This window comes from Phragmites australis, chromosome 1 (assembly GCF_958298935.1).
Source record: "Phragmites australis chromosome 1, lpPhrAust1.1, whole genome shotgun sequence".
Lineage (NCBI taxonomy): Eukaryota > Viridiplantae > Streptophyta > Magnoliopsida > Poales > Poaceae > Phragmites > Phragmites australis.
The window spans coordinates 38,252,153-38,267,420 of record NC_084921.1 but is presented as its reverse complement, the minus strand read 5'-3'; the positions used below and the strand labels follow the sequence as shown (position 1 = coordinate 38,267,420).

The 15,268-nt window shown below is 42.5% G+C and overlaps 1 pseudogene; it reads right to left on the bottom strand.

Annotated features, from left to right (window-relative positions):
* Positions 1-1,903: 1,903 nt before the first annotated feature.
* Positions 1,904-7,864, bottom strand: LOC133918055 (YTH domain-containing protein ECT1-like; annotated as a pseudogene).
* Positions 7,865-15,268: the final 7,404 nt, after the last annotated feature.

Below are 15,268 nucleotides of genomic sequence, written 5' to 3'. Positions count from 1 at the left end.
CGTGCGATAGCGGCCGAGAGCGAACGTGGGGTGGCGGGCGGTAGGCGGTTGTGGCCGCGTGGGGTGGCCAACAGCGTGCACAAGCGAGCTACGATAACAAGGAGTCAGGTCCTTGCCGGGGGCCCGCGAGCGAATATCGGCCTCCGCCTCTGACCCAACCCGCAATCGGCCCCCAAACCGCGACCCCCGTGGATGAAAATCTAGCCCCACCCCTGTCGGTTGTAAAACCCGCGAGGACATGACTCGACCCGCCCTGTTGCCAACCCTAATCGCACCTACCGCATCAGACGACCTCACACCTGCATGTGACGTGCTCTTTCTGAAGGTTGTCATGTGTGGAGTGAAACGAAATTCTATAGCATCGGGTTCTTCGAAAGACCTCCTCTCACGATACGATATGTAACCCTTTTCTTTTTTTCTGCACACGTTAGTTATTGGATCAGAAAAAAAAAGTACAAATCATACTCTCGTGAGGATATTTATGTAAAGAGTCATGGACAGCGCCACGGTTTTCTGCCCCAACGCTGGGCGCGGCTGCGCCACCCGGGACCCGCAGGTGGTGCCCATCCCAATCTGGGAGAGCTGGGCTTTCTGCTTTTGGGCATCTGACTGCCTGTATTTGCGATGTGTGTGACTGCCTGCCTGCCTGAATGGCCCGCTTGGATGGACTTGCAGCAAAATGATTTGCATTTGAGATTGTATTTCGTCCTGTCTGTGGCAGGTAGGCTAAATCACAGATAGTTTGGTTTTTTGTGGAAAAAAATCCCTTTTTACAAAAAAGGCTTGCCGAGTCCGTATACATGCAGTGTACATACTGACAAAGAACGCGTCCGTGAAGGCTATATTTCACCATTCTATGCGAACGTTCATCGACAAGCAAGCTACTCTGTTTTTGAAAAGGTGCAGCGGATACATAGTCATCTTTGAGGCTCAAACCAAGAGATTGCGGAATTGAATTTATAAAAGTCAAGATCCTTCTCTTTCCAGACGAGGATGCATTTTCTGTACAGACACAAGCTTTTGAGGTTTTGGCGCGTACTGGGTTGGGCTGACAACTCCTTAGATTATCCTTTAACCATGGGCTGATTTCCGTTTAACAATCTTAGTTTTAACGACCCAACTTAAGTATTCTGTGTGTGTGTGTGTGTTTCGCGGCACCCAGCATGTTCAAATTGCCATTTAGCCCATATTGGGCTAACTCAGCCGAAAGAAACAGGGCATTTGTCTTTCCAACTCTGAATTGTGCTTTAATTCTCCAGTAAACTTTTAATCACAACTCGACTTGGAGGTATAATATCTAATTTTCAAACAAGAAAAAAAACTAGAGCAATTAAAGACTGTCACAAACAACAGATTTTGTTTTCAAAAAAAGGAATCATGTTAATATATTCTGCAATGGGAAAACATCATCGCAAATTACAAACTTTTTTCCACAATGTAAAACTTAAACTGCAGCTCCAAGCAACTGAGGCTTGCCACTTCACAAACCAACAAGAGACCAACAAATTGCAGGCTGCAAAACCGAAACTGTTTGTTTCTCACGGGAGACCAAACAACCAGCCGACTCACAAAAGCCGTCCTATCCCCATATCACATTTGGTTCATTAACAAAGGTCTTCCGAACATTTCAAAAGACAATAACACCAATAAAGTGATCTTTATACATACGCCATCTGTACGCAGAATCAGAAAGCAAACAGGTAAGACGTCCCTTTCGGAAAACACTGGATCACGTTCACAATCCATCGATACCATTCTGGAAAGTGCCGCACGGCCTTACACATATTCATCGCGACAAAGGCCAACCACACAGGTTCGAATCAAACACCCAATTCGGGCCAGAAAGAACCAAGCGAAAAGGAAAGGCTCATAGCAGGCTGCAAGACATATGGTATCTGTGAAGTACACATCAAAAGCTTTTCATTTTTTTCATTTTTTTGCTCCTTTTCTTCATAATGGAGAAACTGGAATACATGGTGAAGTTATTGTACACAATAATTCTAGAAATTCCTAATCCCTCACCATCATTTTTTTTTTCTTTTTCTTCTATGTCAGTTTCTAAAACAAGTGCGAGGACACCCACACATCAACAAACATTTCCTAAGAAACACCCAGCCATGAGGCAAACGGGCTTCTTTGGACCACAGCGCAAACTGCCTTGCAAAACCCCAGCAGCATAATTAGAAAAAAGAAAAAAAAATGCAACACTAGAAAAAAATCGACAAGTGGGTGCCTTAGCGCTAGAGGTAACAGATACATAATGGTAGGTCTCTACTTAAATGTGTCCTGGAACCTTTTTCCCAGTCATTGAAGGTTTCTCATGGGAACAGTTCCATGGCTTCACTTTTTTTTTTCCTTTCCGCTTTCATTAGAAAATGGAAGAGATCCCATGATGAATGATTGTTTCTCGACATTCCACACAGCAAACTTATCGTTTCAGGCTGAAGTCCACTTCAGAGACTATCTCATTTTTCCCAGTGCGAGTGCCCCAACTGACATCCTTCTGTTGCAACCTTGTTGGGTTGCTCCTCATTACTCTTGGCTGTTTAAAGTACTGTTGCAGTAACATTGTTGCTCTGCTCCTCATTTCTCTTGGCTGCACCAAGTACCATCACAACATTGTTGCCCTGCTCGTCATTACTCTTGGTTCTATCAAGCCCTATGGCACTTATGAATTGAGTTTGCTTCTTAATCTCAGCAGTTTTTTCAGCTTTTGGCTGCACGAAGAATTAACATCAGTGAGGAACAAATAACCACTATTTGTCAATGCTAATGCAAACGACAAATTACTAGCACAGACTAAATATGTGGAACTAAAATCTTCTATCATAACAAGCCAGCTAATCTTAGTTGCAATACCCTTTTCACCAAGCATAAGCCAAGAAGCATCCATAGCATTGCCATTTTATGGTATTTAAAGTTCTGAACAGGTAAAACTAGTTACTTTACATTCCAGAAATACAATGCCCAGAAAATAGAGCCATGTGTAATATTATTGTTATTGAAGAATTCCCAATGTTGCAAGTAAAAGTGCAAAACACGTAGGATAAATGTAGTGATAAATAAGGAGTTCAGACTGTTCAGTATATACCAATGGGTGATCAAATGATGTAGTAAGTGGCTTGCCTCTTCTGTCCTGCATTACTTTCTGCCTATTTTCGTAGAAGTCAAAGTCGTCCAATATTGATGTTTTACATGAGAAGTTCTTGAAAATGTTCAACATCTCTGTACCTTGTGGAAATTTGATCTGGATTGGCAATGCATTAGATCAGAGGTTGAAATAAACTGAAATATCATTTTTACAGTGCGAGAAAAGCATAACAACATATTCATACTAGAATTAAACATCTTGACTGATCAGTAAAACAGATAAAACAGGAGATTGGAACAGACAAGAATTTAAAATGGGTTGCCATGATTATAAAGATATTGGTATTCACTCCAAACAGAAGAGCAGAACCAGGAAACTCTAGTAAGATATTGGATGCAATACCTCTTGTGTGTCCCTGCTGTTTGTCACAGGCTTGTTCTCATTATTCTCCAAAATTATGTGGCGAAATTGTGGATTAGGCACATCCTTGATAATGTGCCATTTTACCGGGAAGAAACCATTCCACTTGTCCTGTTGCCAGAAGTTCATATTCCTGTTGAAATCTACTGGACCAACCATCTCAGCCACACCACAAAACTGACCACTTGCATTAACCTGACCATCATGGTGAAATAATTAATATAAAAGATCAAAAGAAAACTAATATTGTTACCCTTTCCATAAAATGGTACTCAGATATGGAACTTGTTAACTTGCTACAACATTTAAATGAAAGTTGTAAGGAAACAAAACAGCAAAGTATTATCAGACAGTTAAAAGTAAGTTGGAATTGCTGCATGTTGCCCTTAATGGCACAGCATGCTTAGAAGACTGAATTGATTACCGGAACAGAAGTCTAAAGTTACATGGACCAAAGAAATAATCAAATAGCATCTACTTGTGCAATATTATTAAATGCTCTGTTATTTTATATTAAATAGAAAAATCAGAAAATAATATGGCTTCCAGTTGCGCACTTCCTATGTGAAATTAAGCACTAAAAACAACAGTCAGCAACATTGAAAAAGAACAAATGTTTGGATACCGCAGGGACACACACTAATCTAACAATCAAGGTGATATTCGTGAGAAAATATTTCTCTAGGAGCAACTAGTAGTATTTAACTTACAGAGAAGAAAAGGAAAACATGACATTTGGTTCCTTTTTCTGCCATCCTTTCTTGTGCAAGTCTATAGGCATTGTCAAGCCTTTTATTTCCATTAGGAGTACTTGCCCAGACATTGTATTTGATACTCTTGTGAATATCATCTTCGCTGTAAGATTTAATCACAAAGAATAAAGCTTGCTCATACTTCGTAACAAAATCTAGAAGATTATATGCACTTTTGCTTATTGGGACAGGTGAAGGTATGCTATCATTAGCATCTCCTGAAGTTGACAATCCAACAAAATCAGCTTGAGGGCTCAAACTGTGTTTCGAGTTATCAGTGTGGTTATTCTCGTTAGTTATATCACAATTGCCATGTCCATTTAGCTTATTTCTCGCCTTAAGCTTCTCACTGTTGTTCCAGCTTCTACCACTTTCTTTCACATTGATGCCTTTACTTTGATAAACATTGTTTTTTTCCTTGGTTACTGTGCATCGCAAACTTGCTAGATGGAAGATTCCCTTTTGTTATGGATGCACCAGATGCCTACCATGAGGACAAGCGTGTCAACATAAGTTTCATACTCTATTGGTCAAATGTCGTGATCTATGCTTTACAGGAATTTCAAGTACCTTATTTGCACCCTTTGATGATGGGCTGCTATTATCAGAATTTGGTACAGTGTCTAGAGCTGATGATGATCCTTTGATAGTATCTGGTGCAGATTTTGCATTGCGGGTAGCTTTCCAAGAAGGAACAGCATGCTTATTGGAAGAGTATTTTGTTCTTGCAGGGTAATTTGTTTGATGAGCACCAACAGAATGTCCCTGAACCCCATCCAGAAGAACAAAAGAAGGGTCCCATGAGTATGCAGGGGTTAGTTCAGGTCCAAAAGCAACTGGTTGAGCAAAAATGCCAGGTGTGCTAGGATCCTGCATTGGAATTGCAGTGGAGCAATATGGCTCTTTGCTGACATATTGACCATCCACACCAGTAATGGCTCCAGGAACAACCGAACTATAAGAAGGATATCCATTTTCATACCCCGGAAGATACCACAAATATGACCCATTATCAGCTTGAACCACCTGAAATGGAACATAAAGCAGATATAAACACGGTTTTCTTGCAAATTGTCAGGTTTAATAGCTGCACCTTCAAGGAACAGTTCACCCAGAAATGATGGCACCAAAAAATAGATTATAAAGGGCTACAAAAAGGGCTGCACTTCAATCACCGATTTTGAAATTGAGTACTCCAAACAACTCTTCTGTAATTTACGCTTTATCAGGCAAGATTAGGACTGGAAGTATATATAAGGTGCTTGACCATAGATTCTTGTATATCATGCATGGGACTAAGAAGGCTGATTATCACTAAAACAGCACCGGCGATCATTCAGCTTTGTTTATCTGGGACACTACAATAGAATAGTCATGAGGCCATGACAGCATATTGTGTGATAACAACTGGCACAAGAAAAACAAAGATCATTTAATAAAGCTTGCAGAGAGACTTTTGACACAAGGACAACAATAGAAGAATAAAGAGTGACACTGAAAAAAGTTGGCCACTTTCCCAAACATAGCAAAGAAAAGATGACAGCAAGGTGAAAAGGTTGTTGGTACCACCATAATGCCACAGAGATGCACAAAGTGCACAGTTGTTTAGATTTTAGATAGGACCACTAGTGAGTACTGTAGGAAAGGCATGTATCATACTCGACGAAGTGCACTATTATTACAACTTACTGCTGGATGAGTCTCTAGGCCATTATATCCAACAAAGTAGCCATTCTCATCCCATCCTCCATATGAGCCTGCAATAAACAATAAAATCATCAAATGGATGAACAGCATTTTTAAATTTCAGGTCATAATCCTGACCTACCCACCTGGATAGTAATATCCGTAGTAGTACATCCCTTGGTCCCCAACGGAAGCTTCTTTGTTGATTTCACTTTCCTTCACAGTACTAGCTGCATCGCCCGAGGAAATGCAAGATATTGCATCAGAAGAACTTGCTTCTTTCTTAGCAGGCTACAAGGTCGAAGATGAAAGGCATCAAGGAGACGATAGATATAGTACAACCAACCAACCACAGTGCAAAGAAGGAAATAAAGGTGTTCCTTATACGCTAAGATAAGCAAGTTAGTATATTGTGTATAGGAATGAGAATCTTACAAAGTTGATTTTGCTTGCCTTTGAGTTAGCATCAATCTTCAAGCTGTCCATTGCTTCTTCAATAGCTGGATGATAGAAAAGTCAAGGCTTGCAAACGGAATATATACTTATAAGGGTCGTTGTCCACGAGTGACCAAAAAAATAAGCCAACCACGCCACAATGATCAATAAACATAGCATCAGCCTGATATTATGCAGCTAATAATTGCCTTTCATCAATTCATCAGACAGATCTAAAAACAAAGATATAGATCATTTGATTAAGTGCAGGCGATTTATTTCCATTTCAGAAACGAGGGCGGTCAAGGAGCCAGATTGAACTAGAATTAAGGGACTGAGACATGCAAAACTAAACTCCGGAATCCTTCAGTACATGCAACATATTATTGCCGTACCTGCCAAATAAATGGGAGTTGGCTCAGCTCTCATTATCTCTCAAATCCCAATAACGAAGGGCACCTAATAATAGTATATTACGGAATTTCTAATAGCAAAGGCATACCACGGTGGGACGGAACAACTCAATAATGTCAACTATCAAGATTAAAAAATTGACCAAATTGTACACAGTCCGTTCTTGAAAAGAAAAATCAACACAAACAATTCCTGGATAAATTGCATCTATCCTGCAAGAAGGAAGAAAATGATTCGGAAACAGGCACGCTCGAAAAGCTAAGAAATTTGATCGAGTAGAACCCGTGCTGATACTTGAAACCAAGAATCAAAACATGTTCAATTAGACAAAAAATTTATCCAATAGTGTATCGTTTCAATCAAAGATTTCTAAGAGGGTAACAATGGAGTTAAATAGCAACGGGAACGACAAATTTCGCCAGCACTTCACATCAAAATAGTTGCAGAAATTTGATTGATCCAACAGAAAGCTCGCAAAAACAGCAGCAGCAAACACAGGAACGCCAAGAATCCATCCATCAGATCCAAATCCAACTCTTGCCGGATGGAGAGAGAAATGAGTGGACTCAGCGCGCAACGTGCCCAGAGAAGGAAGGATACGCTTGTGGCCCAGCTCGCCCTTGGGCTCCATGAGGTCACACCACAGCTCGCCGCAGAAGAACCCGGGGCTGCTCCGCGTGTCCTCCAGCTCGACCGGGAAGGGGGCCTGGGACCGCTGGAACCCTAAGCCTGCTCCGGCCCGCCGCTGACGGAGGAGAAAAGGAGGCGTCAGTTAAACATGACACACGGTCCAGAGCGAGCGAACGAAGTGGTGAACGGCGAGGGAGGAGGAGGAGGAGGTGAGTACGGCGGAGGCGGGAAGCCAACAAGGGAGAGGAGGACGGTGGCCGCAGCGGCGAGGGCGTGGGCGAAGGACGAGGGAGGCAGCGCGCCGGTGCGGAGGCGAAAGGCGAGGAGGCGGCGGGGAGTTTTGGCGAGGCGGGTTAATGGTGTCGAAGCTTTTCTTTTCTGGTGGATGGCGATTTTTGGGATGTGGTTTTTGATTCAGGAGACGGCTGCGTGCATTCTATGCAACAGCTTTTCATTACTAGTGTTCAGCTGGTAATATATAGAGAATTTCTCCTGCGTTATTGAAAATTCAAACATTTTCTTATATATTATTAATGTGTCAATGATACGTAGCTCTTAAAAAATAGATACATTTTTAGGGTACCGGAGGAATTTATTCTAATATATACTCTATCCAATTATAAATAATGTAAAGACTAAATTTCGAACGTGTACACCCTCGTCGTGGCATGCACGCTCGGATCGGCCGACCATTCCACATCTAAGGTTCAGACAGTAGTGTACATTCTGCATATGTGTTCACACGACATCGCACTGAATCGTCAGCGAAGTAGAGAGACCAAGAAATTTTTCCGCACACGTTTGTCTCGCGTGCTTGTGGAACTGATGAGATAGCTTTTTAGAGGTCTTTTTCAAACATTAGGAACCTCACCTATCATTTCGTCACCCTCGTCTCTCTACAGGTTTGTTGCTCTCGTCATCTCTCTCGCACGTGATTTCCCCCTACAAATCCACGCTAACTAGGGTTTTCTGATTTGCACTTTGTTGATCCATTGCAAATCAGTAGCGCGGGGGAGGAGAGTGCACGGGAAGGTGAGTTCCCTCCCCCCAAATCCATCTGAATGTGCTATTTTCTTCCTTCTCTCGCATATTTTTTGCTTTTGAATCCGTATGATCCAATGCAAATCGCGTGTAGCCGTGTGTGGATTGCTCTTAATGTGCATATTTTGGTTCTCTTGCATGCAAATTCTCCCCAAATCATATGGCCTAGGGTTTTTGATTCGTGATTTGTATCGATCCATTGCAAATCGGTAGTGCAGGGGTGAGTTTCTCCCCAAAATCCATCCGACATTTTCTCTTCTATCACATATATTTTGCTCGCGGGTTGTTTGATCCAGTGCAAATTGCCATAGCCTTGCATGCATGCCTCTGAATGTGCATATTCGCTTCTCTCGCATGCATTTTTTCTCCTCAAATCAGTCACACCTAGGGGGTTTTCCGATTCGTGTTTTGATCTAGTGTAAATCGGTGCCGAGGGAGGAGGGTGCACAGGAAGTCGAGTTTCTTCACGCGTAGCACATTTTTTCATTTCCATTTTGTCTCCCACTATGAAATTGATTTGGGTTTTTTTTTCATATTTGTGCCCCCTCTCCGACTTTGATTTGGGGATTTATATTGTTTCAGTGTTTGATTCATTATGATTTTTTTGAACACAGCGGAGCATGAAGTTGGGGTGGGCCGACGGTCGTGCATTGAGGTGAGCGCATGTTTTTGCCCTAGTTTTTTGAGTTGTTTCTCTAATCGCGCACTTTTGATTTTTTTTTTGTGTGGTAGTAATCGTTTTCCCCTTTTTGTTTTTTGCAATCCATTTGGGATGGTGTTGGATCCAAGGGAGGACTTGATGTGGAGAGGAAGAAACTAGACCGTGTAGGGGGCAACGACGAAAGGTTAGTTTTTGCAGACTATTAGTTTTTTTTACTTTGTTCGTAATGTATCAGCAGTATGCTTAGTAGCATATTGAGATCCTAGTTTGTGTCTGACATCCCTCTCGTCTGCCCGATGCAGAGGGGATCAGAGAGGGAGGAAGAGAAGTGTAGGAGCGGGAACAGAGGGAGAGAGGAGAGAGAGAGGAGGAGGAGGAGATCCAGTTCGAGAGAGAGGGAGGGAGAGGCTTGTGGTGAGAAACAGATAAGGCTTTGGCACTCTATGGACATGAGGATTGAGCCGGACGTGACTCGTGAGGAAAGAGATAAGGCTCTGCGGATGCGGACGTGAGGACTAAGCCGTCGTGAGCCAAAATTGTATTGGATTATAAAATTGGGTATGGATAGACATCGGTGTCGGTTGTAGATGGAACTAGCACTGAAAAAGCACTATCATTGCCGGTTCTTAGCGGTTCACTTATTTTTCATGCGTGGAAGATTAAAAACTAGCACTGATATATTTTCAGTCACAATTTTTGCACAATCAACATGCCCGTTTTCATTTCGTGAAAGTCCCCGGCAGAGGAAAGGGCTGTAGGTGATGGCGCGTTCTGCTTCTTAGGGCGGGGCGCTATTTATGGCTTCTTCTGTAGTAGTGCTAGTTGACAATGAATACTGGATAATTACCATATCCAAACACCACAGGGTTTCTCTTAATTATAGGGGCATATCTCTATCTTTAGGAAAGGGATCCCTGAATAAAAGAAAACTAACCGTAAGTACCCAGGGTATCTTACAAATAGGAAGGTTTATCTCAAGAATAGGAAGAAATACTCAAGATGAGGTATGACGCCTCCATATATATACTGAGCTTAGGGCCCATGGGGAACACAAGTGTCATGAGAAGTCGAAGCAGTCACTCGAACCTTTCGACAAGCCAGAAGACACTCGAAGCTGAGCAAGGAAGTCGTCGACTAGATTTAGATCCATCTAGACCAACCACATACTGTAACACCTAGTTTTAAAGGAACAAAACCGAGCACAACACATGTATGCTAGGATCAAGCTTCATACATGCGTTTACATCATTAGTGTATCATCACAGTGCTATTATTACAATAACATAATTAACTTAATACAAAAGGACTCGATGGTCTAAAAGAAAACACAGTGGAACTAAAGATCTTAAGCGTCAGCGGAGCTTCCATCTTTGACAGGCATCAAATGGGGGCACTCCAACCTAGAACAGCAACTCCGAGTCGAAGCCGTCTTCATCAAAAGTTGCAGCTTCATTGACGGCTCCTAAATAGCGGTAGAATGCAAGAGAAGGGATAACATGTGTGAGTACAAAATGTAATCCGCAAGTGAAGGGAAAACATGCTATGGGGCTTAAGTCAAGGAAATGTTACATACGGTTAACTGCACTGAGCAAACTTTAACCTAATAACTCCAACAACAGGCATCTTATTTTCTAAGTGTGAAGACACCACTATAACAAAAATATTGACTTATCGAATTCCATCTAACTACCAAGACTCACCAGGTAATTTCATTACTCGGCTACCCAACCAACCATACCAACCCTGATCCACCTAATCCTGAAGAAGTCTAAGTCCACTCTTGTCCATGAGCACGGCTGATCGACTAGATTGATACTCTGCAGAGTTTGCACAGTTTTCCCCACGAGTCGTGATTCCCGTGCTACTTCACACTTCCGGGGTGTAGAGTCGGATCTCACTACAAGGCCTTTACAAATCTCCCGCCAACTTGCAGGCACCCACTGAGGTTTCACCTAACAGACAATTACATCATTGCAGAAGCCACCTCTTATGCCACTCAACCGTCCAACGATGCCCACAGAGTTAGAAAGGTGGCTAATTAGTTGGCCAGACCGTACCCATATAGGCCTGGTGGTTGTACGGATTCACTTGGTTACATGTTCAAGAACCGGTCCTTAGGACCCCACACAGGAACAAACTCAAGCCTATTGTATAGCAACACCTCAAAACAACCATCATGTTAGGATCCCTATACCATGTTTCTACAAAAGATTATCACTCCCAATTTATGTTTCATTGGCATTAGTCAAGATTAACATTTTCCCCAACTATGGATGCACTAGCATATACTACCCATTTTAACCATGGTTAAACAACGGTGATAAGAAATGATCATACAAAGCTAGTAAACTCTAACATAGGATTCTAATTTAGACAAGCATGCATAGAAGGAATAAAATAGCTACACATGATTCCTAGAACACAGGAAAAATTTTCGAGGACACTTGCCTTCAGTGGAGGGTTGCTCAAATTCCTCGAAAGCTTGATCTTGAAGATTCCTGAACTGCTTACCTCCTAAATGACATACTGGAGAAAGCACACAATAGAAATACTAAAAATAGTACACCAAACAGAACTAAAACTAAGTAAAACCCCTAAAAAGATTCTACATGACGCTACAAGAATTTGAGCGCGAAAATCGTCCAAATCGGAGCTACGAGCAAAAAGTTATAACCTTTTGAAGTTCTAGGGGCTTTTCTGCAAATTTTACTTAATTTCAGAGATTAAACCAATTATTTTTATACTGAAAATCTCTTTTACTATGAATGCTGGCGTCATAAAACAAATTTGAATTATTTTTATTAAACAAAAATGGCATGGACCGAGTCCACGCGTTTGTGAACCGAGGGAGGGGGGTCGGTCCACGAGTCCATCGAGGACCGGAGGCGCCGGCGGGCTATGCACGGCGGCGGGCGGCTGGAGAACGGCTAGAACGGCGCTCCGGTGGCTAGGGAGCTCCGACGAGTGGTAGAAAAGAGAGAGGGGAGGGTGGTGAGCTCACCCCGAGAGAGAACAGTGACGGAGTGAGGGCGTGGAAACCGGGCGACGGGAACGGCGGCGGTGGTGAATGGTGCGATGTTAGGGACGGGTTCCGGTAGCCGAATGACGACGACATGCCCCAGGTTCGACTTCGGAGGGTTCTGCAGAGCCAGAGAATGGATCAAATTGGTCGGAGATGGCACAATCGTGAAGAAAGGCAGCGGTGATGCAATCTCACCGGAGACGAAGAAGGAGCGAGCGGTGACGGCAAACCAAGAGGGAAAAGAGGGTGTGAGAGGGTGGAAAACGTGCGGAACTTCACCGTGTAGGTGGACGGCAACTTATATGGGCGTGAGGGAAAGTGTAGCGACCGGGGGGTGCGGAGAAACATCCGGCGGCGGCAATGGCCATTAAGGCGTTAGTTTCTTCAATAACTCGAGCAATAGAGGGGGAAATGAAAGGGGAAACGGGTAGCGCGACTTGATGAGGAGTTATGGCCTCGGATTTGGCCGTTTCGGGTAGGAGAGAGGGTGCGGGGAGGCGTATGAGGCGTTGGAGGGGATCAGAGCCTGTGGGGAAGGAAGAAGGTGAGTCGGCTCGGTCCGGCAAGGTGGCTCGGCTGCGGCTTGAGCTGGGCCCATGCGGCAAAGAGAGGGGCAGGAGGGGGAGGCCGGCTCGGTCGGTGGGCTCAGCCTAGGTGGGGGCACGGGGAAAGGCCGAGCCAAGGCCCAAACTAGGGAGAGGAGAGGGAGCCGGCCAGAGAGGGGGAAGGGAAAGGGAGAGATTTGTGTTTGGGCCGGGATTTTGAAGGAGATTTGGCCCGGAAGGGTTTAAGAATTTAGGAAATGTTTTTCTTTTGATTTTTGAACCATTTTTGCAAAGCGTTTTCAAACGAGCGCCTTCTAGCAATTTTTTTGCAAATCTTTTTCACGCATAGAAGTCTATTGCAACTATGACAACACAAATGCATCAAACTTATATAACCTATGTCAAATTTAAATTTAGAAATTAATTTCTTCTATTGAACGAAATTGCAACCCCTATTTAAAATTCTAGCAAAATTTTAAACTATTGCAACCCCTATTTACAAACCTATACCCCTTAGGTTGAATCTCACCCTCGAGGTTCAGAAGGATCGGAAAAGAGATTGGGAAACTCGGCCTTCAAATCATCTTCTCTTTCCCAAGTTACTTTCTCTTCTAAGTGATGCTTCCACTGCACCTTGCACATACGGACTCGCATGTTTCTAGTAACCCATTCTGACATGTCAAGAATCTTGACTGGATATTATGAGTAGGAGAGATCTTCTCGCACATCTAATTCTTCTACTGGTAGCTTCTCTTCGAGAACTCTCAAACACTTTTTCAACTGTGACACATGAAAAACATCATGTACTCCTGAGAGTTGAGCTGGCAACTCAAGCTGGTAAGCTACTTCTCCTTGTCTTCACAATATCTTGTACGGACCAATAAACTGAGGTGAAATCTTGCCTTTGACATTGATGATTGGTTACATCTAGAGTCTAGAAAAACTTGGTTTTCCCCTTAGCCCTGAGTTGGCTACAGATGTGATTCTCCAGTCGCTCTCTCTGAACTTTGAGTTGTTCATTTTGAATTTTCATATGAATAGCATAGAGAAGAGCATGGCTGAATTGCATGGGATGCTTAAGACTATTGAGGAAAGCATTAAGAAATGTTCTAGTCATATAATGATGGTTCAGAAGGATAGCAAGAAGAGAAAGTGCAAGACCAAGGCTAAAGCTTTAGATGAGATCTCGAGCTCAAATCCTAAACCTATTGGAAAGTTCAAGGCTGGCTCTGCTGCTTTTGCTGCTTACCACCACTGCCACAGGACTGACCATTGGCGGAGGAACTACAAGCTATACTTGAAAGAACTCAAGAAGAAGAAGGAAAGTAAGACTTCCACTTCAGATATAAATGTTATTGAAATTAATCTTGCTACTCTTCTTAATAATTCATGGGTATTTGATATGGGATCGATGGCTCATACTTGCAATTCATTGCAGGGACTGAAAAGGACTAGAAAGTGTGCGAGAGGCGAGATGGATGCTCGTGTCAACATTGGTGGAAAATTTGTTGTGTTGGTTGGTGTTTATCCTTTATCGCTACCCTTAGGATTAGTTTGGAATTAAATATTGTTATAACATTCCTGCCTTGGGCAAAAAACATTATCTCTTCTTCATGTTTGGAAGAAGATGGATATGAATTCATAATAAAGAACAAGTGTTGTTTGATTTATTTAAATAGTATTCTCTATGGTAATTGTCCATTGGTGAATGGATTATATATTCTAGATCTTGAGGATGTCCTTGTCTATAACATTAATACGAAAAGCCTCGACTTAATGATTTGAATCCCACCTTTATTTGGCATTGTCGCTTTGGTCATATAAATGGGAAGTGTATGGAGAGGCTCCATAAATATGGTCTTCTTGATTCATTTGATTTTGGATCATTTGATACATGCGAATCTTGTTTACTTGGCAAGATGACTAAGACGTCTTTCACCCGTCAAGGTGAGAGGTCGAGTGAGTTGTTGGCCCTTGTACATACGAATGTATGTGGACCAATGAGCTCTATTGCTAGAGGTTGTTTTCAGTAGTTCATTACTTTCACCGATGACTTTAGTAGATATGGTTATATCTATCTAATGAGGCACAAGTCTGAATCCTTCAAAAAGTTCAAGGAGTTTCGAAATGAAGTACAAAATCAACTTGGCAAGACAATTAAATTTCTGCGATCTGATAGTAGAGGTGAATATTTGAGCCATGAGTTTGGTGATCATCTAAAGCAATGTGGAATTGTTCCATAGTTGACTCCGTCGTGCATGCCTCAATGGAATGGGGTGTCCAAACGGAGGAACCGAACTTTTCTTGACATGGTCTGGTCCATGATGAGCCAATCTGTTCTTCCATTATCCTTTTGGGGATATGCTTTAAAAACGGTTACGTTCACTTTAAATAGGGTTCTATGTAAAGCTGTAGAGAAGACACCATATGAGATATGGACCGGGAAGCGTCTCGGGTTATCTTTCCTTAAGATCTGGGGTTGTGAGGCCTATGTAAAGCGTTTGATGTCTGATAAGTTCACTCCCAAATCTAATAAGTGTTTCTTTGTGGGGTATCCTAGGGAAACCAAAG